A 23,118-nucleotide genomic window follows, 5' to 3' on the forward strand; every position below is an offset into this window, starting at 1 on the left:
CTCCACATTTTCACATCAGTTTGCAGTTGTCATTTTTAATTCCTCCTGAAAATTCTTCAGCATTTTAGTGCAAATTTCACCCAATATTCACATTTCTATATGCAATTTTGCTTAATATATACATTTTTGCAATGCAATTTTCACTGCTATATGAATTGTTATGTACATTTTACTCCAGCATATGCAATTTATTTATTTATTTATTTATTTATTTATTTATTTATTTATTTATTTATTTACATACATTACCTATCTGGAAACTGAATTTCGAATGATGGCTGCGTCAGTTTTTGTATCATTCTGGAAAGTGCAAATTAGGTAATGTAATTAAGTAAGTTTGCCTTTAGATGTGAGCTGAGGATGTTGATTCAGTTTGGACTGAGGCTGAAAATGTTCCTGATCATCCAAATGGAGATGGCTGTGGCGGGGATGTGCTTCTCAACAATTAGTTCTGTGTCTGTCCATTGCCACTCATCTAGTGATTCCTCAAGGGTGGAAGGATATGTCTTGTTATTCCTTGGATCTATAGCTTTTAAAAGTTATGTTTATTGCCACTGGGGGGGGCAATACTGGCTCATAAAATGCATGCCACCAGGGGTGATGTGAACCCTTCCGTCTTTGCTTCTGCTGGAGGCTGTTTGTGATTTATATGACCAAACTATCTCAGGGTTGGCACATTCCCACTAAATACGAGTTTATTTGGCAACATTCATGAATATTTTGTATGTCTGGTAGAAGGAAGAATCTTGTATTGCACTAAGGAATATATTTTAAGGCATTCATTCTTTTTAAGCTTTTTACAAATATTTTGATTATCTTGCAAGTTTATTCTCCCTGCTAAGTACAGACAGGGTGAACCTACAGCATTAGCAGCTAACTACAATGAGCCCTTTGAAATCCCCCCCCCCCTTTTAAGGCCACTTACTTTTAAGGAAAGGGCTGGTGCTGTGATTGCAATAACCTCTATGTGATATTTTATATGTACGTATTATATCTGTATCTGTATATATTTTAATTCTGCTATAAATGTCTTACCTTCCATTCTGTGTTACTTCTTCAAATCTTGGAACCCCCTTCTTTTCTCAACTAATAAAACCTGCTATTTAAAAAACAACAACAACCCCTAATGCCATCTGTTTTCGGGGAAACTTAATAATTTGAAATATTTACAATTTGCAGTTCTGAAAACTGGCGTGTTTTGACTAACTCTTAAGAACATAAGAAAAGGCTGTTAGATCAAGCCAGTGGTCCATGTAGTCCAGAATCCTGTTCTCACAGTGGCAACCGGATCCCTTTAGGAAGCCTGCAAGCAGGCTATGTGCGCGACAGCACTCTGCGCATCTGTCAATCCCAGCAACTGGGATTCAGAGGCATATGGTTCCTGCCAGTGAAGGTAGAACATAGCCACCATGGCTAGCAGCTGTTGATAGCCTTGTTTGTTCTCCATGAATTTGTTCAATCCTCTTTTAAAGCCATTGAAGTTGGTGGGCATCACTGCCTTCTGTAGAAGGGAGTTCCAGAGTTCAGCCATGAAGAAGTGCTTTCTTTTGTCTGTCCTAATGGAGTTTGGATTTGATATCCCGCTTTATCACTACCCGAAGGAGTCTCAAAGCGGCTAACATTCTCCTTTCCCTTCCTCCCCCACAACAAACACTCTGTGAGGTGAGTGGGGCTGAGAGACTTCGGAGAAGTGTGAAGTCTCTTCAGAGAAGCAGCTGCATGTGGAGGAGCAGGGAAGCGAACCCGGTTCACCAGATTACGAGTCTACCGCTCTTAACCACTACACCACACTGGCTCTTATGAGAGAGAGAGAGGGAGAGAGAGAGAGAGAGAGAGAGAGAGAGAGAGAAATTTTATCCATTTCTCAATGCCATCCATGCTTTTAAAAACTTCTGTCACTTGTCCTCTTACCTACATTTCCCTAAACCAGAAAGTCCCAGATGCTGCAACCTTTCCTCATTGGGGAGTCACTCCATCCTCTTGACCATTTACTATTTACAGAACCTTTTCCAACTCTGCGATATCCTTTTTGAGGTGAGTTGACCAGAACTGTACACAGCATCCCAAATGCAATTGCACCAGAGATTTGTATAACACCATTATGATATTGGCAGATTTATTTTCAGTTCCTTTGCTAACGATCCCTCGCATGGAATTTGCCTTTTTCACAGCTGCCACACACTGGGTTTTGAATTGTCTTAATTGGTATTTCTTTGTGATTTATATTGTAATGGCCATTGGCTATAAACAATAAAGATCTGACGGACTGACATTTGGAGTGGGTTGACAAATATAGGTGTTTACATGCTAAATCTAGAAGCCTACAAGCCAAAATGTGGGTGTTGGAATGCTTGGTCTTAAATAAGATAAATATCAGGGGTGTGCAGCAGCCAGAAGATTCATATTGTATGTGTAGCATTTGGAAGCAGCCCGAGCTGTTTTGGATTTGCTCTATGACATTCCAATTCAATTTGTTATTTGAATCTGATCTGTTAACTCTGGCAATGCCAGACTGGTGACTTAATGCTGGGAACATAGTAATGCCAATCCCCACCTGATCAAAATGAGCATTCATGTGTAGGAAAGTGACCTTGTAGCCAAAATAGAAAATCAAAGAGGCATTCAAGGATGAAGTATACATTTGTTGTAATGGCTGATGTTGTTTTGTTGTCGTTTAGTCGTGTCCGACTCTTCATGGCCCCATGGACCAGAGCACACCAGGCACTCCTGTCTTCCACTGCCTCCCGCAGTTTGGTCAAACTCATGTTGGTAGCTTCAAGAACAATGTCCAACCATCTCGTCCTCTGTCGTCCCCTTCTCCTTGTGCCCTCCATCTTTCCCAACATCAGGGACTTTTCCAGAGAGTCTTCTCTTCTCATGAGGTGGCCAAAGTATTGGAGCCTCAGCTTCAGGATCTATCCTTCCAGTGAACACTCAAGGCTGATTTCCTTTAAGAATGGATAGGTTTGATCTTCTTGCAGTCCATGGGACTCTCAAGAGTCTCCTCCACCACCATAATTCAAAAGCATCAATTCTTCGGTGATCGGCCTTCTTTATGGTCCAGCTCTCACCTCCATACAACACTACTGGGAAAACCATAGCTTTAACTATACGGAGCTTTGTCGGCAAGGTGATGTCTCTGCTTTTTAAGATGCCGTCTAGGTTTGTCATTGCTTTTCTCCCAAGAAGCTAGTGTCTTTTAATTTTGTGACTGCTGTCACCATCTGCAGTGATCATGGAACCCAAGAAAGTAAAATCTCTTAAAATGTAAAATGTAAAATCTCTTTAAAAGTAAAATGGCTGGTGTTAGTTCCCTTCAAATATGTTCAATAAATGCATGCTCCAGTTTCAACAAATGTCTAGAGTGCTCTGCCTGAAGACAGTTGACCAAGGAATCAACCATAGGGATGGACTTGGCCTGAAGTGTTGCCCAAGACCTGGTGTGAGGCATGCTGTTGGATCAGTGGTCACAGTGCTATCAAATGAAAAAAGAAACTTCTCAGAAATGCAGATTTTAGTAAAATGGAAGTTAAAAGGCAAAGCTTAGGGAATTCCTGAAAAACCAAAGTAATAGAAACTTGGCTAGAATATATACCACAGATCAGGAAAGTTACCACCTGATCCCAAAAGCTACGACCACCAACTAACATAGCAATCTTAACTAAAGAAAGCGGATGTACTTCACACCAATGTAAATTTCCCCATTCTAAATGCTGGTCAGGAGTCTCTGGGTAATGCTACTCCTGTCTGAGCCAGCAGGTGATTGTGGGTGATTGTTTTGAGGATTGGGTCATAGGTCAAATGACTGAGCTGAATGGGGTTTGAAATAGGTGTAAATACCTCCTTGCCCCATCTCACCCTCACTACTCCCCCCAAAAAAACACCCCTTTGCAGAGGGGACATGCTGATGAAAGTTTTGCATGAGCCCCATAGAATCATAGAATCATAGAGTTGGAAGAGACCACAAGGGCCATCCAGTCCAACCCCCTGCCAAGCAGGAAACACCATCAGAGCACTCCTGACATATGGTTGTCAAGCCTCTGCAAAGACCTCCAAAGAAGGAGACTCCACCACACTTATTGGCAGCAAATTCCACTGTCGAACAGCTCTTACTGTCAGGAAGTTCTTCCTAATGTTTAGGTGGAATCTTCTTTCTTGTAGTTTGGATCCATTGCTCCGTGTCCGCTTCTCTGGAGCAGCAGAAAACAACCTTTTTCCCTCCTCTATGTGACATCCTTTTATATATTTGAACATGGCTATCATATCTCCAGGCTAAACATGCCCAGCTCCCTTAGCCGTTCCTCATAGGGCATTGTTTCCAGGCCTTTGACCATTTTGGTTGCCCTCCTCTGGACACGTTCCAGTTTGTCAGTGTCCTTCTTGAACTGTGGTGCCCAGAACTGGACACAGTACTCCAGGTGAGGTCTGACCAGAGCAGAATACAGTGGCACTATTACTTCCCTTGATCTAGATGCTATACTCCTATTGATGCAGCCCAGAATTGCAATGGCTTTTTTTAGCTGCCGCGTCACACTGTTGGCTCATGTCAAGTTTGTGGTCAACCAAAAGTCCTAGATCCTTTTCACATGTACTGCTCTCAAGCCAGGTGTCACCCATCTTGTATTTGTGCCTCTCATTTTTTTTGCCCAAGTGCAATACTTTACATTTCTCCCTGTTATAATTCATCTTGTTTGTTTTGGCCCAGTTCTCTAATCTGTCAAGGTCGTTTTGAAGTGTGATCCTGTCCTCTGGGGTGTTAGCCACCCCTCCCAGTTTGGTGTCATCTGCAAATTTGATCAGGATGCCCTTGAGTCCATCATCCAAGTTGTTGATAAAGATGTTGAATAAGACCGGGCCCAAGACAGAACCCTGTGGCACCCCACTAGTCACTCTTCTCCAGGATGAAGAGGAACCATTGATGAGCACCCTTTGCGTTCGGTCAGTCAGCCAGTTACAAATCCACTGAGTGGTAGCATAGTCAAGACCGCATTTTACCAGCTTCTTTACAAGAATATCATGGGGCACCTTGTCAAATGCCTTGCTGAAATCAAGGTAGGCTACATCCACTGCATTCCCTTCATCTACCAGGGTTGTAATTCTGTCAAAAAACGAGATCAGGTTAGTCTGACATGACTTATTTTTCAGAAATCCATGCTGACTATTGGTGATCACAGCATTCCTTTCTAGGTGCTCACAGACTGTTTGCTTAATGATCTGCTCCAGAATCTTCCCTGGTAGATTGAGCTGGAGTGAAGGATTTATGCCATCTGAACCCTATACCTTCCAAGTGCCCAGGGAAAAAAGGGACACCCCACCTTTTCATGCTCACACTGTGTGTTCACCCTGACAAAAGTTCTTTTTGGGGGTTGTGATCTCTCATGGTACCCAAAAACACATGGCCCCCTACAACATTTTGCAATGGAAAAAGTTGGACAGTATTCTGTCTTGGCTCAGCCAGCTAAGCCCTGATCCAATGAATCTAAATTTTCTCATCCCAACATATTTTGGGTTTGGATTGCACTGTTAAGATTGCTTGGAAAGAGAATGAAACTGATAGATTTCCACTGATAGCTTCTAATCATGATGTCTATATGCTATGCACATGTTTCAGAAGTACAATGGTTGACCATTGTAGGACAGAGAATACTGGACTGCATGGATCCAGCAGAGCTCTTCTTATAATCCAAGAGCGTTATGCCTTCATCCTATTGACCTGGTCCATCCTCTAGGCCAGGAGTTGCCAACTCCCAAGAGACAGTGATCTACTCACGGAATTAGAAACTGACAGTGATCTACCCCCATTTTGGGGGCTCAGGTCAGAGTTGTTGAGGTTTTTTGAGGGAGGAGGAAAGCCCAAATTTTTGAGAATTCAAACCTAAGCTCAAGGGAAAAGGGGGAACAACAACTCAACAACAGCATCACTGAGTAAACTCCGTCTTCAGTTCTGCAAATAGTGCAACAATGGAGGGTGGGGTGAGGGGACAGGGCCAAATTCTATTTTATCAATGCTAAGGAAAGGAACCCAGCGATCGACTTCAATCTTACAAAACCTCCTGGGAAACGACCAGTAGATCGCAATCGACCTGTTGGACATCCCTGCTCTAGGTCATCAAACTTCTAAAATTTGCAGCCCAATTTTGAAAACCCTGACTCATTCTTCATCTTATTAGCATTTCTGTCTTGCAACCAGAGTGAGCCCATGCAGAGATGTCTATGCCAATATTTTGATTGTTAGGAATCCAATGAGTTTGATAATTGAGGGTAGTTATTGAGTTTATCCCAAATAGCCTTCTGCAGTGTATGTAAGGAATTTAATTCTGTGTTTAATTTAATTGTCAAATGGAATCCATGGTTGTTGTGGTTTAAAGCATTTATTAGCACTTAAGGATGGGGGAGCTGATGGTATTGATCCTTTGTACTTAAAATAGCTGAAATGATCAATTTTGGGTTGTAAACCTGAGATATTTCAATGCATTACCTTAATACTCTTTAAGCATGGCCAATTGTCAATCTCATTAACCCACAGAATGAAGTCATTTCTTACAAACAAAGCATTGATTGGTATTACATAAGAATGTTTGTCAAATCAAAATTCCCCTTTTGTGCTTAACCTCTCCTACAAGGCAATCCCATACATTATCTCTCATTCTCTCAGATTCATTGATTTTGTTTCTTGACCCAACCTTATGACACAAGCAGCATCCCAGCAGAATTTGCATTTTAAGGATATCTTTTTTGGTGACAATGCAAAATAGGACTCAGAAGATTAGAGATTTTCAGAAATGTAATTTTCACTCCAGATTTTCAGCCCCACCTTTTATTTTAAGAAACTTTCATTGCCTGCATGAAACTAATATTTAATTTTGAACTAAATATATAGAAATACATATGGTCTATATAGGCTATAAATAATAATTATTTTCAGAAGTACCAAAGAAAGAAAGAAAATACTCTTATGGAGTGACTACAAAAACTACTTAATGAAGACTGAACATGTGGAGGGCCACCGAATGCTGGCTGTTGATGGCAGTGAGGAAAGAAAATTGGGGAGATGAAAAGGGAGTGTCCTGAAGACAAACACTCCAGACTGCAAGATTTTGTTGCAGGTCACACATGTAGTTTTCAAATAAGTTTGGTAACCAGTTTGGTAACTCAGTGCCGGTTTTACTGATCTGTTTGGCTGGTAGGTGTGTCAGAGAGTCAGATCAGGGGGCTATTTTTTCATTGCTGTTAAAATTGTTTTATTAATGGGCATCTCCACAGTCCCAAAACATGCCCCGCAAGCAGAACCTCCTGCTGAGGTTTCCTAGAGTTGAAGAAAGTATGCAGCATCCCAGCCAACCATGGTGAATTCCAACAGACCAGTCCTACTTGTTACAATGACAGACCAAAGTGGGTGACAACAAAACCAAGCTCTTCTTGTTTGAAGTCTCAGTAGTCCTCCAAAGGAAATGACTACTCCAAAGTGATCATCCATAGTGAGATGTATTCAGTCCTTGGCTTTCCTGGGTCCGACAGACTTTATGCTGCAGATCTTGGAGCTACCTTGACTGCTAGCATGCTCCCAGGTTGCTGGCAACCTGGGGATGGGCTGTGATCCAGTGGTGGAGCATCTGCTTTGTATGCAGAAGATCCCAGATTCAATTCCCAGCATCTCCAGGAATGGTTGGGAGAGACCACTATCTGAAACCCTATCTGAGACCCGCCAAAGTCAGTGCAGAGAATGCTGAGCCAAATGGACCACTCAATTCAATATAAGACAACCCCTATGTTTCTAGCTATGTCACCAGTCTCAGCACAGAGTCTCTAGGCTTGTGCAATCTTCCTATCCTATAGCTGAAGCCTCTTCCAGTTTTCTGGCTTTCTGTGGCTGCAATTTTCTGGGCAGCAATCTGGAAGTGTCATCATCTCACCCAACTCTCACACCAGCTGCCCTTTTTTTCTAGCATCTACTTGCTGGTTTGTGCCCTGGTTGCATTGCAGCCAATTTCAACCTAGGCAGAGAGCCAGGGACAAAGGTATAGCACAGCTCAGCAGGCATCCAGCATGGGCACCCCCAAGGTGGGCACATGTGGAAGACTGGAGAACCTGGCTACAGATGCCATAGTCTTCCCAGAGGATGGTCTGATGGGAAGGCAGCATAAAAATGTTTCAGTAAATTAAATAAAGTATAAATGTTCTGCTGCAGCCTGTATCCATATAAGAAAAAGAATCATTTGCTGGTACAGGTGGTTCAGTAAATCTGAGCCTAGGCTTTGCACATGAAAACATTTCTGGTACTGAATTTGATCCTCAGTCGCCCCCACTAACCTCTGGTTTCTCCCTGCAAGTCCTCTCCCAGTGTTCTGTGGCTTGGAGGTTTTTAACTGTAGAAGTGCTTGCTCTGTGATTAATGACACATGTATAATTGGTGACACACACTGTACCCTTCTGGGAAGAGTGGGAAATGGTTTTTCCCTTACTATGATGGTTTCATTCAGGGAGAGAGGCAAAGTACATCATTTTGAGGTTTGCTTTCATGCACTAAATGAAAAGGCAAGAATCCTAGGAGAGTAAAATGTGGGTTCACTTTGGCCAACACTGTGCTCTAAAGTTTAATTGCTGCAAGGTTTTCTGTTAAACTGGTTGTGTTAGTTCTATAACCCTCCAGAATGAAATGTATTTGTGGGGAAGGTAAACAAGTTTGCTTGCAACAAGTTTGTTTACATATCTTTTACTGATATTACTGATTCACATTAATTTAGTGAGTAGGGTGGAAGGGGAAGAACCTGTTTTAGGGAGAAAAAAGTAAAGTGGACAAGGAAGTGTATTGGTATGGATTTATTTACTTTTCGGTGCTGGATTCCTTAATGTGACAGACGTGGGACCATTGGGTATTGTAATGAGATGGTGGGGTGGGGTTAGAATGGTCTATCAATTATCCCCTGTCCAATTCGGTGACTGATGGTTAAGAAAAAGGCAACAAATGGAGATAGCAAGCAGATTCACTTTTGCTGGGCAGATGGACCTTCACATAATAAAGACATGGCCAAGTATAAGTGATTTGTGATTGAAGATTATTCTTCTGGAAGATAGTGTGTCTTCCTCCCTCCCTTCCCTTGGCAAGATGTGATGTCATCAAATAGTCACTCTGTGTGAAAGAGATCAAGTCCATGTTTTATAGCCCCATGGCTTAGCATTTTCTCTTTTTTTGCCTTGCCCTTGCCACTTTCCCCATGAAAACATGCTCTTTAACTCTGAATCAGAACAAATGGCAATTCAGGTTTTTCATTGATTGCTGTTTGCTCCTATTTAGCACTAAAGAGTGGGTTTTCATTTCATTTCACTTTTAATTTGTAAACCGCATTTCTATATTACTGTACACAATATTACTATTTACAAGCTGAAGAAACAACAAAATAGACAGCTTTCATGTGGAAAGCGCTGGTGGAGGGGGGAATACTCAGACATGGCACTCTAAAGAGTGAACATGATAAAACACTACATGCAAAAAGCATAAGCAGTCTCCAGTGATGTCACTCAAAGGAAACTAACCTAGAATCAGTGGTAGAACCACTAAAAGCCATAATTGCTCAGAGATCGCACCTGCAGAAACCTCTGCAGTTGTCCTTACTTATTGGTGAACTGACAGTAGTAGGGTGGGAGACAGGCATGCTTGGGTGGATTGGGGGAGGTGTTGGTTCTGCTGAGTCCAAAACCCACCCATTTCTCCATGTCCCCAAAATGGGAAGCATCCTTGGCTCAGTAGTAGATGATTTGCTTTGCATATAGAAAGTCACAGGTTCAATCCGCAGCATAATCAGGTATGCCTGGGATTTGTCCCCTGTCCGAAACTCTAGAGAGCCATTCTCAGTCAGTGTACATAATACTGAGCTAGATAAACCAGTAGTTTAACATGCTATAAGGCAGCTTCCTTTAGGATGGGAGAATACACCAGACATGTACCTGGCATACTGATTTTCCCTCCCATTAGGAAAACATGGAGGGGGAGAAAGACTACACCCCCAAAATTAGTAATGCCCAATCGCCAACTTCTGCCCAAGCAGGCTTTGGATTTAGCAGTTCCTTCACCTGGAATTCTCCATCCCCCGTGCCCTCTGGGTGTTCCACCTGATGTTGCCATTAGGCCTGGGCTTCTGAAATAAGGATGGGAGAGAAGTCTAAAGTTGTGATTCTTTACTTATAGAATACTTTCCCCAGTGGGGTCTTCCTGACACCATCATTAACATCCTCTCTGTATCAAGGGAAAATATATCTCTTCTCCCAAGCGTTTGATAGATAGTGAAAATCCTGTTTTCTACTGAGGGTATGTTTTTGCTGCTGTTTTACTGGGGTTTGTTTGTTTGTTTTTAATAGGTGACGATTATAAACAATGCTGTGTTCTTTTTTCTGATTTTATGTCATACTTTATGGCCACTGTAAGGAATCAAAGGCCTGTAGGCCAAACTTGGCTGTTTTCCCCAATACACACCCACCTGTCTCACACCTAATATTTGCATTATCTATGTGGTACAGGTAGAGATGCAGCTCTCAGTGTACAACTAGCCTTAAAATGTGCTCCTTGTTGAGGATTGGCAGGGAAAAGCGGACTTCTAGTCCATGAACCAAACAAAACTCACCAGGGGTTCAAGTTGGGCTTGCAAGTCTGGATTATGGGGTGGGGAACTCCCTTGAACACCTGGTGCCTGCAGAAAGCAGGCTTTGCCTCTGTCTCCTATCACCTGATAGAGCCAGAACCTGGTGGATCAACTGTGCATTGTAATTTGAAGCCTATTGAGTTACTGACCTCCGGTTAGAAGATGGCGCCTGAAGCAAGTCTCCTGTGAGCCTCAGCAGAGTGAGTAGGAACTCTTAAAAAAAAAAATAAGGGGGAAAGATACATTCCCGGAAAACAAGCTTATATCCCAGCCAGATAAGGACTCCGGAAGTTGCCGGATGACACTTTAAACATCCTCCCTTCCTTTGAGGCTCTTCTAAAGCCCCTTTGAAATCCCGCTGAAGCCATCCAAAACTCCTTGAGGTTATCTAAAACTATTTGAGGTTAATTACAACGCTCCGAGTTTCTTTCAAACAAAGCCCTCAAATATACGGACGGGACAAAATAACCCAAATCTAGTTCGGGGATGGTTCTCACAAGACAGAGTTATAAAGAACTGGGAGCCCCCCGCTGCAGCCCCCTGCCCCCCAGGAAAAAGCAGGCCAAATTCTTACACTATTGAAGTCTATTTGTCTATTTATCTTCTTAGGGTTGATCCTGGTCTTACTGGACTGATAATTCTTCCCTTCTGTATTTCACAGATATGTGTTTTATGTATATGTTGTAATGACTACTGGCTATGAATAACAATGTAATTTAACCCTGACTAAGATTCTGATAAGGAAACCCACAGAGTGAAAAAAGCTCCTTCACACCAGCTTTATGCTCTTAAAACTTTGTAAGGCACTTGAAGACTCCTTATGCGTCAAGCGACTAATAAATCGAATGGATGTGTGGGTGGGGATGATGATAATATGGAACAAGCATACAAGCAAAAGGTAGAAGCACAAAATACAGTTCAGTGGGGATTTCCCCTAAGCAATCAGAAAGGCACTTCCTGAAGGTGATAGCCAGACAGGTATTTTCATCCATAACATCCTTGCTGCTCCATTTGGGAGAAGGGAGATGCATCAGAATTTTTTGCCCCTTGTACAAAGCAAGAGATTTAACTCAAGCATGAGTCCACTGTGAGGTGAAAATATTTTTACCTTAGCCCATATAATTCCAGCCTTGGTTCCCCACATCCCTTAAGTGTCTCTCCCTTGATTAGATCTTGCCCTATTTTGCAGCAGAGCTTGGTGGGGTACTCACCAGGCACCAATCTATTGGAAAGCTGTAGCTAATAGAGGAAAGAGAAATGAAAAGAAATCCTTGTATTCAGCCAAATAGTCTGGAGCAGGGTGTCAGGCTCCCGCTGAGGTGAAGGCAGAATTGGTTTCTCTTTTTTCCCCCTCCCCTATTCAGCACCACAGATGAAATTCCATTGACACACAGCTAATTTTGCAGCCTGCCCAACATATCAAGGAAGGTGCATGGCAGAAAGCTACATCTCAAGACAACTGGAGCTGCATTCACATGACAGTGTCTTCCATATTCCTAACTATTAATTCCCACATTACATTTGAGCTTTAACCTGATGTAAAAGCCGCTTCCAGAAATGTTGTGTTATGTAGCACAAGTTTAATACTCATTTCCATGTTATTTGCTTCCAGGAAAAGAAACAATTTCCATGGAATAATAACATGGAAGTGAAGCCTAAGCTACAGCTATATTCCGCTATATTTCTGGAAGTGGCTTTTACATCAGGCGAAAGCTCAAATATAATGTGGAAACCAATCGTTTTAGTCTAAGTTAGGGGAATGCTGGGGAAACAGAATAAACTGCCATGTGAAAATGGAAAATGGTGAAAACAGGAAGCAGGAAAAAGTGGAATAAATGAAAAACAGAAAAGGGAATAAACTGTCATGTCAATGCAGTCTGGGGACATGACTTGTCTTTTGTCTTCCAGCTTTCTTTAAGAACAGTTCTGTGCACCTGCACACAAGTGATTCCTTTTCCCCCAGCTCTTTCATTATTTTAGATTATTTGTTTGTTTCAGGATTTATAAACCACTCTACATTCAGAAAATAGCAGAACAGTTTACAGAAATGGGAATAGAGGAAGCTGCCTTTATACCAAGAATACTTATCAATCTAGCTTAATGTTTTCCACATTGAGTGGCAGTGGCTCTCCAGGGTTTCAAGCAAGGAATCTTCCCCAGCCCTGCCTAGAGATGCCAAGGATTGAACCTTAGACCTTCTGGATGTAAAGCAGATGCTTTGCCACTGAGCTATGGCTTTGAGTTTGTTGTCATCCCTAAGCACCATCAACCTAACATTGTAACCAATGTAATATTGTGAGTGAGTTCTCTCTTTGAATTGGGTCAGTATCTCATGAGTCTTCGTCAAGCATTCCCCTAAGTTTTCATAGAATAATAAGTGTTGTTGTTGTTGTTGTTGTTAGTATTATTAGTATTATTGCCCCACCCTTTTCCATAACAGGACTCAAAGTGGCTTTCATTAAAAAAAATGAGGACCACTAAACACAAGGGGTGGGGGTCATTAAAAAACAATTTAAACAAGCAAAACTACAGTGGACGCTCGGGTTGTGAATGTGATCCATGTGGGATGCACGTTCGCAACCCACAGCGTTTGCAACCCACAGCTCTGCGTCTGCACACGTGCGGGTTGTGATTTGGGGCTTCTGCACATGCAAAGTGCGATTTAGCGCTTCTGCACATACGTGACCGCCAAAACCTGGAAGTAACCTATTCCGGTACTTCCGGGTTTCGGGGGTCTGTAACCCGACAAAACGCAACCTGAATCGTCTGTAACCTGATGTATGACTGTATATTCTTTAGCTCAGTCGGTAGAGCATGAGACTCTTAATCTCAGGGTTGTGGATTCGAGCCCCATGTTAGGTGAGAGATTCCTGCACTGCAGGGGGTTGGACTAGATGACCCTTGGGAGCCCTTCCAATTCTACAATTCTGTGATTCCATGTAAGATGATGATGATGATGATATAAAATGATAACGAGCTTCTTCAAAGTGGTGAGCAGATTTCTTTTCAGATACGTGAAGGCAAAATAAGTAAATAACATTCTGGAATGATTTGGACTCCTGGGGTAGAGGTTGTGTCTGTGATGCCACTGTTTTAACAAACAACCTTCTTAGAAGGTATAGAATGGCTGCAGATATGCAGTGGGATTAGGGCTGGGGAAGAAATTCAATTCAGCTTACATTTCAAGGTGAAGTTACCTAATACACATTTTTAGAAGCAATACACGTATTGAAAGACAGCCATCCTTCAAAATGTGCATTGCACTTCTCTAAATTTTACAATGCAGTTCTGCAGCCAAGTAATGTGTCCAAAACAAATGCATATGCTGTGGTAAACAATGCATAAACATCCATATATTAGTGGGGGGGTGAAGCATTAAAGCTTGCCCTTAAATAAATGAATGTGAAATGTACACACATGATCCACCTATTCACTCTAGCAACAAAAATAAGGGACTGCTTTATATGCCCGTGTTTCAAATAGGATTTTCTCCCAGCCCTGCCTGTAAATGCCAGGGATTGAGGGTGACTCTTCAGGGTTCCAGCAGGGGTCCTTTCAAGCCCTACCTGGAGATGCCTTCTACATTCAGAGCAGTTGCTGAACCACAGAGCAGCACTGTCTTTAGCATATGCACCGCTGGGGTGCAAAGATCCGCCCAGCACCCCCAAATTTAGTTTAGCCCCCAAATTAACTTCTATTAGGTTTATGTCAGACACTACGCTTACGCCTTATCTCTTGTTTACAAAAGAAGGGAGGAAAAAGAAGCAAACTTTTTTATTTGCTCATTTATTTACATTACATTTATACTTAAGCATACAACACCACCACACTTAAACTTATAAGTATTGTTTAGGCACCTACTTAGGAGAAACATCAGTCGTGTCAAAGGTGCCCCTGACCCCGCTGCCACATAGCAGCTCAATACAATACGTAACATAATATTTTGATGTAAGAGTTAATTTCACGTGCACGGCGCCGTTGTGAATGACAAGCGCCATCGTTGAGTCTGACATGCACCGCCACTAGCGCAGCACGTCTTTGGTAAATGAGCGCACAAAGTCGAAACTATAGTGAAACTGTAGGTATACATTTCAGTAATACCTAGGTATATACGTATTTTGTTTTTCTAGCTTGATCAAAATTATTTATTATTTCATAACAGGTAAATAGTTAAGAGCTTAGGCAGCTTCAGCAGCGGGCGCCTGGTGTCCCTCAGAATTCAGCGCCTGGGTGCCCCACACCGCTTGCACCCCCAGGTAAAGACAGCCCTGCCACAGAACTATTATAAGGTTTTCAGGCTAAGTACAGTGGTACCCCAGGTTAAGAACTTAATTCGTTCTGGAGGTCCGTTCTTAACTGAAACTGTTCTTAACCTGAGTTACCACTTTAGCTAATGGGACCTCCCACTGCCGCCGCACCACCATCGCGCGATTTCTGTTCTCATCCTGAAGCAAAGTTCTTAACCCTAGGTACTATTTCAGGGTTAGCGGAGTCTGTAACCTGAAGCATCTGTAACCTGAAGCATCTGTAACCCGAGGTACCACTGTATACTGGTCTATCCAACTGAGTATTGTCCAAAATGATTGGCAGTGGCTCTCCAAGGTTTCAGGTAGGAGTATTTTCAAGCCCTGCTTGAGGATGCCAAGGATTGAACCTGGCACCTTCTGCCCACAAAGCAGATGCTCTACCAGTGAGCTATAGCCCTTCCCCCTTCCTCTCGCCCACATCTTCCTCTCTTGTGGCAAATTTTTAATTATAAGTTCCTGGGAACTGGAAACCGGCTCCAGATTCATGCTATTGTACAAATAATGAGGAATATCAGGTTGAATGTGGTTTCAAACCTAGGGTGATTCGAATCTTGGATCTCTTTCTCTTTATTTGCTCATGATGTCCTAAAAATGATGAATTGAAAGGCAAGTTGGGGAGGGGGATGCCGCGTGATCAGAAGGAGCTTCTGGCACAATGTCTTGGCACCAGAACAGCTCATTTAGCACTAATATGGGATTCATGACTAAATCTCAGACTTCAAAGAGGTCACATAACACACGACAGATTTCTTGTAGAACAATCCTGATAATTTATTCATCAAGATGGTGCCTAGTAGGATATGACAGTGGGGAGGAAAAGAGAAGATTGTACAAAGCAGGATGTTAGAAAGGTATAGTAGAATTATAAAGTATTGGGTGGGCAGGAGGCAGCTTAAAATCTAATTAAGAAACAGCCAAAACAGGGGACTGGAAGAGAGGGGGTGAACATGTAAGGCAATTTAACGCAGAGAACCAAATGGATAATTTTATATCTTACTAATGGGGATGGTAGGGAGACAAATTAGGCTGAGTCTGTATCTAGAGAGACAGGGGGGAAAAATCTTTAACCAAAATGAAAACCAGCAAACCATCAGGGTTTTGGCACAGAAACTGCTTTGGTCACCCTGCATGACTTCTTTTAGGAGAGAGACTGGGGAGATGTGTCCCTGTTAATTCTCCTCGGCCTCTCAGCAACTTTTGATATCATTGATTATAGTGACCCCCAGGAGCTGGGGGTGGGTGGCACCGCTTTGCAGTGGTTCTGGTCCTACTTGGATTGTCATTTCCAGAGGGTGATGCTTGGGGAGTGCTCTTCAGTCCCATGTAGGGTTTGATTTTATCTCCCATGCTTTTTAACATTTACATGAAGCCACTGAGAGGAATCATCTGGAGTATATGCTGATGACATGCTGATAAGCTGTACTTACCCTGTATATCTGTGGGTGAGGCATTGGATGTGCTGGACCATTTGTTGTCTTGCCTCAGTAATGGACTGAATGAGAGCCAATAAACTGAAACTCAATCCAAATAAGACTAAGGCATGCTAGTGGGTGGTTCCCTAGACTAGATGGACGGAAGGTTGCCTGCTCTTTATGGGGTTACATTCACTTTGAAGGAGTGGGTATGCAGCAAGAGGCTTCTTCTGGATCCATTGCTATTGCTAGAGGGTCCATGTGGAGTGTCTTCTATCAGCTTCGGACAGTGGGCCAGCTGTGCCTCTACCTGGACAGGGACAGCCTAACTTCAGTTGTCTATGCACTGGTAACCACTAGGTTAGATTACTGTGATGTGCCACATGTGGGGCTGCCTCTGAAGATGGTTCAGAAACTTCAGCTGCTGCAGAATTCAGTGGCCAGCTTGCTCGGTGGAGCAAACAGATAAGTATGGGATTATGTAAGAACAGGGCATGGAGGGTGGGATTACAAATTTCCAAATATTTCACAATAGATAACCAGGTATGAGTGAACATCATGCCCCTTTTAAAGTGCTGGCCATCTTGCTATTATATATGATGCTGGGCTTTTGTTGAAAAGGTGAGACTATTGCACACATACTGTGTCATTTAGGGACATAATGGACTATTTTAAGTCTGATCCATCTTAGCACTGTCTACGTGGGCAGGCAGCAACTTCCTGGGGTTTCAGATGGGACACTCTTAATATTATCTGGAAATAATAGGGACTGAAGCTTGGAGCTCTATACACAAAACAGATGCCGCACCACTGAGCTATGGCCCTTCCCCAATTAGTTTTCTTGTACAACAAATTTTAGTATGTATGTATGTATAATATGTATAATAATTATTCAGAAACCTGTTTGGGGCATGTATCTGTAGTTTCAAATTGGTGCTGCATTTTTGTTTCATTTTTAACCTTGTTAAAAAATGGATATAACCACTGCATCCCTAACGCTGATGGATATGATCTACGTCTACCACTGGAGGTGGTGTATTTCTGAATACCAGTTTCTAGAAGTAGCAGGAGGGGAGAGTGCTGCTGCACTTGTAGGCTTTCCAGGCTTTCCAGCGGATGGCCACTGTGAGAACAGGATGCTAGACTAGATGAGCCACTGACCTGATGAGGGTGAACAGAACAGGAGAAAATATATTTCCATGCACGTGCCAGCTTTGGGCTATAGCATGACTTGACTTCCCCATTCTTGGATGTACAAAAATGATACTGAGGAAGCCTGCTCTTAATAATGCTGGCCTCCAGCTTCTTATATTTTTTAATCTCACAACCAGGGTTTGACAATGACAAGCTTCCGCAGCTTGTGAAAATTGGCCCCACCAGGGGCTTCCAGAGCTTTCCATCTCGGCACAGCAAGCAGCTGCCTCCATCAATGCAGAGGATGTTGGCATAGGAACAAGGCAAAGCTCCTATCAAGACCTCCAGTCGTTTTCAGGCAAGCATGGCTGCAGGCATGTCTGTGAAAAAGCCCCCAGTTTGAAACACTGGAATGTGCCATCTGGCAGGAGGAAAGTGATAAAGTTCAGAGGCATGACAGCAGTGCTTGCAATTGCTCTGCTACTTCCCTTAACTTGGCTGAAGAGAAGGCTAGCATAAGGAAGAGCAATGGATGCAATGGAGATAAGAAATCACTCCCTTCCTTCCATCACCTCCGAGATGAAGAGAAGCGCTCCAGAGTGCAGGAGCTAGACTGGTGTCTGGATGCAGCTGACAGGACCATATAGAACCGGTCCTAAAGGATCTACAGTGGCTTCCAGCATGTTTCCAAGCACAATTCAAAGTGTTGGTGCTGACCTTTAAAGCCCTAAATGGACTCAGCCCAGTATACATGAAGGAGAATCTTCACCCTCATCGTTCAGCCCAGACACTGAGGTCCAGCTCTGAGGCCTTTCTGGTGGTTCCCTCATTGTGAAGTGAGGCTACAGAAACCAGGCAGAGGGCCTTCTCTGTAGTGGCCCCTACCCTGTGGAATGCCTTCCCATCAGATGTCAAACAGATAAACCATTATTTGACTTTTGGAAGACATCTGAAGGCAGCCCTGTATAGGGAGGTTTTTAATGTTTGATGCTTTATTATGCCTTTCAGCCCCAGCTTCCAGCTTCTATTTGTTAGAAGCTGCTGGGCAACTCAGTCCAATGGTCAGGGTACAAATAATAATAATAATAATAATAATAATAATAATAATAATAATAATAATAATTGCTGCTTATGTGCAGACCACCAAAGTGATCATAATCTTGGTCACAACATAGTCTTTAATTCCCCCCCAACCCTTGTCTGTGCTTCCAACTAATTTGGCTCTTCCTAACTAATTTATAGGGACGCGGGTGGCACTGTGGGTTAAACCACAGAGCCTAGGACTTGCCGATGGCGGTTTGAATCCCCATGATGGGGTGAGCTCCCGTTGTTCGGTCCCTGCTCCTGGCAACCTAGCAGTTCGAAAGCATGTCAAAGTGCAAGTAGATAAATAGGTACCACTCCGGCAGGAAGGTGAACGATGTTTCCGTGTGCTGCTCTGGTTCGCCAGAAGCAGCTTAGTCATGCTGGCCACATGACCTGGAAGCTATACGCCAGCTCCCTCGGCCAATAAGTGAGATGAGCGCCGCAACCCCAGAGTCGGTCATGACTGGTCCTAATGGTCAGGGGTCCCTTTACCTTTACCTTTAACTGCAGTGGTACCTCGGGTTACATACGCTTCAGGTTACATACACTTCGGGTTACAGACTCCGCTAACCCAGAAATAGTGCTTCAGGTTAAGAACTTTGCTTCAGGATGAGAACAGAAATCATGCTCCGGCAGCACAGCAGCAGTGGGAGGCCCCATTAGCTAAAGTGGTGCTTCAGGTTAAGAACAGTTTCAGGTTAATTCAGGAACAAATTAAGTACTTAACCTGAGGTACCACTGTAATTTATAATCTGGCATTTTAACTTTTTAACCACCTCTGCTACTCCCAGTGCTTCTAAAAAGGGAAAGAGAACACAAGACTGGGAAGAATAGCACTTGGAGAACCATAGCTCAGTGGCAGAGAATAAGCTTTGCAGACAGAAGGTCACCCATTCAGTCCTCGGGTAGGACTGGGAATGTCAGTGTCTGAACTCACTCTTATGCACACTCACTGGTCTGTCTAGCTTAACCCTACCTGGAGATGCCAGAGACTAACTTTAAGACCTTCTGCATGCAAATCAGATGCTCTGTCAGCGAATTACAGTGCTTTGCCAAGAAAGGCCAACGTTTTAATCCTTTAGTGGAAGAACAGGCCTGGGTAGTTTATGCACCAGAACTTGTGCCTGTTGTTGTAAACTGTTGCACATGTAACATGAAGTATTTTTTCCATACAATGTATACCCTTTATTCCAAGAGGCTGAAAATCTACAGTGGTTATCATGGAAAGAAGGCATCGAATTTCTTACCCCTGTGGATTTCCACCTAGCTTCACACCAGTATAATGGAGACTAAAATTTGGACATAAATTTCCCCATTTTATTGCCATCTCACTCGGCTGCCATTCCTCTTGATCAAACACCATGTTCTAGTAAAAGTTATCCATCAAGGACAAGCAGACCTGCTGGAGTTTCAGTATCACTAGGCAAAGGATGGGGGCTGGGAGAAATCACCAGCAGACAGGCATTGATGACAGATCGGGCAGGAGATTTACAGCACAACCCTATTCAGAAATCAAGTCCTATTGGGTTCGATGGGACTTTCTCCCAGGGAGGGAGAGGGACAAATCTGTCAATTGTTCTAATTTTTTTTTCTTCCAATCTTAAGTTCAGTTCTCCACATTTCCTAATTAGTTTGCAATTTGTTGACAATTTAATGGTCAGGAATTTGACTCGCAGTAGGAGGGGGGACTAACTTTCAGTGTGGGAAGCTGGGGTTTTATTTATTTCATTTTATAATGTATATAAAACAGAGAGAAAAATTATAACAACAGACAAAAATTGTAAGATGGAGGAGTATAAAATAGGTACGTAGAAAGAGAATAGTTGCACATGGGTGTGTGTCAATCTGAATTTATTTCCATGGTTTATTGCTGTAGATCATGGCATTAATAATAAGGTTGACATCTCTGGACGCAGGTGGCGCTGTGTCTCAACCACTGAGCCTCTTGAGCTTGCTGATCAGAAGGTCAGCGGTTCGAATCCCTGTGACGGGGTGACCTCCTGTTGTTCGGTCCCAGCTCCTGCCAACCTAGTAGTTCGAAAGCATGCCAAAAGGTGCAAGTAGATAAATAGGTACCGCGCCGGTGGGAAGGTAAAAAGTTTTTACCTTGCCAAAAGCATGCCAAAAGGTGCAAGTAGATAAATAGGTTCCACTCCGGTGGGAAGGTAAACATTGTTTCTGTGTGCTGCTCTGGTTTCAGTGTTCCTTTGCACCAGAAGCAGCTTAGTCATGCGGGCCACATGACCCAGAAAAACTGTCTGCAAATGCCAGCTTCCTTGGCCTGTAAAGCGAGATGAGCACCGCAACCCCCGAGTCAGCTGCGACTGGACTTAACTGTCAGGGGTCTTTTACCTTTACCTTTTTGACATAACTCTAATAACATAGGAGACCTTCCATGATGAACTGTGGTGACCCTGGTACAAAGGCATTCAGGCATATCCTGATCTATCTATATCTGACCTAAATATTAACACATGCAAATTTAGACTAGATTTGACCCTCAGGGTCCCTTCCAGCTCTGCAGGTCTATGATTCTATGCGTGGACTTTTCTAAAAAGATTGCTGCCAAACTTATCTGAGATGTGTCAGCTTGCAAAACAAACACCCCAGAAATGGTTGGTGTGGGCCTATAATGGAGTTGATTCATGATTTGGATACCTGCTAAAGTCATCTGTGGCAGGAGGTTTTAGCCTCTGCAAACGCAGGTATGCAATTTTAACCTGGTGCGTCTAGGCGGGAGAGCAGTCGTACCAGGAGTTCTCCTCCTCGTGTCTTCACAGCAGAGAACTGGTTTCTATCTTGATTCAACAAGGCATTTTGATTCAACAAGTGTGTGGAGGGCTTCCTATTTTACTCCCACCCTTGTACTTTTGTTCCAAATTCTTCTGTCTGCTGCAGCTTACTAAAACTTTAATCTATAACCCAGTAGCTGTGGTAGTTTAGATGTAGCACAAAACAAGCCAGACTCAAATTATAAATTAAAAAGTTACAAGTGTTATTTAGGGTTTTGTAAATTAACTTTATAGTTAAAAGGGGGAAATAAGGTAAATACTATACTTAAATTGGTTACTATTTATTTAATGTGTGCTCTAATAAGGTTATTATTACCTTAAACAGCAGTTGCTTGTAAATACTAAAGCATGCATGGGACTGGCTTGTAAAGCTTACTTCCTCCCCCTATCAGACATTTATGCCAGTTATCCTTAGTGCCTCTTCCTCAGTCATTCAATTTTACCACCACCTAGTACAAAGCACTATTGCTGGTTTTCTATGAGCTGGACTTGCAAGCAGTTCTCCTTCTGGCCAGTTCTAGAAACTCCTTGCTCAGCTCTTCCTCACTTCCCTTTGATGGCCTTTATGGCAATTTTTGGCTTAAACTACTGATTCAGCTCTTTTGGAAACAAACTACGTTGGATCATCATCATCATAATTTTATTTGTATTCCGCCTTTCCATAGTTAGAACAATGCTCAAGGCGGCTTACAACATGACAAGATTCACATAAACATCCTGAGCACCCTAGAACATGGACATTTTGGCTCCTGAACGCCACAAACCCGGAAGTGATTGTTCCAGCTTGTGAACACTCTTTGGGAATCCGAATGTCTGACAGGGCTCCCGTTGCTTCTGATTGGCTGCCAAGGTATGACTGTGTACTTCCAGGCTTTTCCTAGAGTGTTCAATAACCTCTAGCATACCCTCCAACATTTCTTCAATGAAAATAGGGACATCCCATTCCATAATGATAATTTTACTATTTATTCCCCACACATCTTACTGGGTTGCCCAAGCTACTCTGGGCAGCTTCCAACATATATAAAAACATAATAAAACATTAAACATTAAAAAAACAACTTCCCTGTATACAGGATTGCCTTCAGATGGCTCAGGGGTCAGATAACTCCATACCCTCCAACATTTCTCCAATGAAAATAGGAACATTGTAAGGGAAAGTGGGACATTCTGGGATCAAATCAGAAACTGGGACAGCTTCTGTAAATCCGGGACTGGCCCTGGAAAACAGGGACACTTGGAGGCTCTGCTCTTGTCTGCCTTCCACCGGAGGCGGTTTTAGGGTAGGGTGACTGGTGCAGCTGCACAGGGTGCCACACTGTGAGGGGCACCAAAACAATACTGTAGAATGGAGCGAGAGGCAGGGGACAATGAATTTTAGCATTGCACAGGGTGCTGCTGAAATTTGAGAGCCCCAAATCGCCCACTGCTTCTACCTGCCTCTGCTCCAGCCTTCTCTCCCAGCTTCCTCATCATATTGTAGTTAGCAGTCTCCACTGTTAACTGTGGCAGAACAGGCCTATCTATATATGTTCCAGTGAGCATACCCTTCACCCAATCGGATTTTAATGGTATAGAATTCTACCCCCTCACCAAGCCACTTCTTGTGTATAACACGTTGCTGGGGGTGGGACAAGCTTCTTGGGCCAGTTTTATGCAACTTTGTTTTATGCAGCTGCCATCCAGCAAAAAAACTTAGCATTTCAAACTTGGCCTTTCACATTCGCAGTAAACTATAATACATTGTACA

The 23,118-nt window shown here is 42.9% G+C and overlaps 1 long non-coding RNA gene across 2 annotated transcripts in view; it reads left to right on the top strand.

Annotated features, from left to right (window-relative positions):
• The window catches only part of LOC310837082, a 63,077-nt gene that overhangs the window by 13,510 nt on the left and 26,449 nt on the right, over positions 1-23,118 (top strand). The window contains exon 4 of one of the 2 annotated variants that reach the window (XR_014560418.1): positions 348-813. The exons of the other annotated variant lie outside the window; for it this stretch is intronic. This is a non-coding gene — a long non-coding RNA (uncharacterized lncRNA). Of the gene's footprint in view, positions 1-347; positions 814-23,118 lie in introns of those variants that run through there. 2 annotated transcript variants of the gene reach the window in all.

Source organism: Podarcis gaigeae, assembly GCF_964106915.1.
Source record: "Podarcis gaigeae genome assembly, chromosome: Z".
NCBI classification, from domain to species: Eukaryota; Metazoa; Chordata; class Lepidosauria; order Squamata; family Lacertidae; genus Podarcis; species Podarcis gaigeae.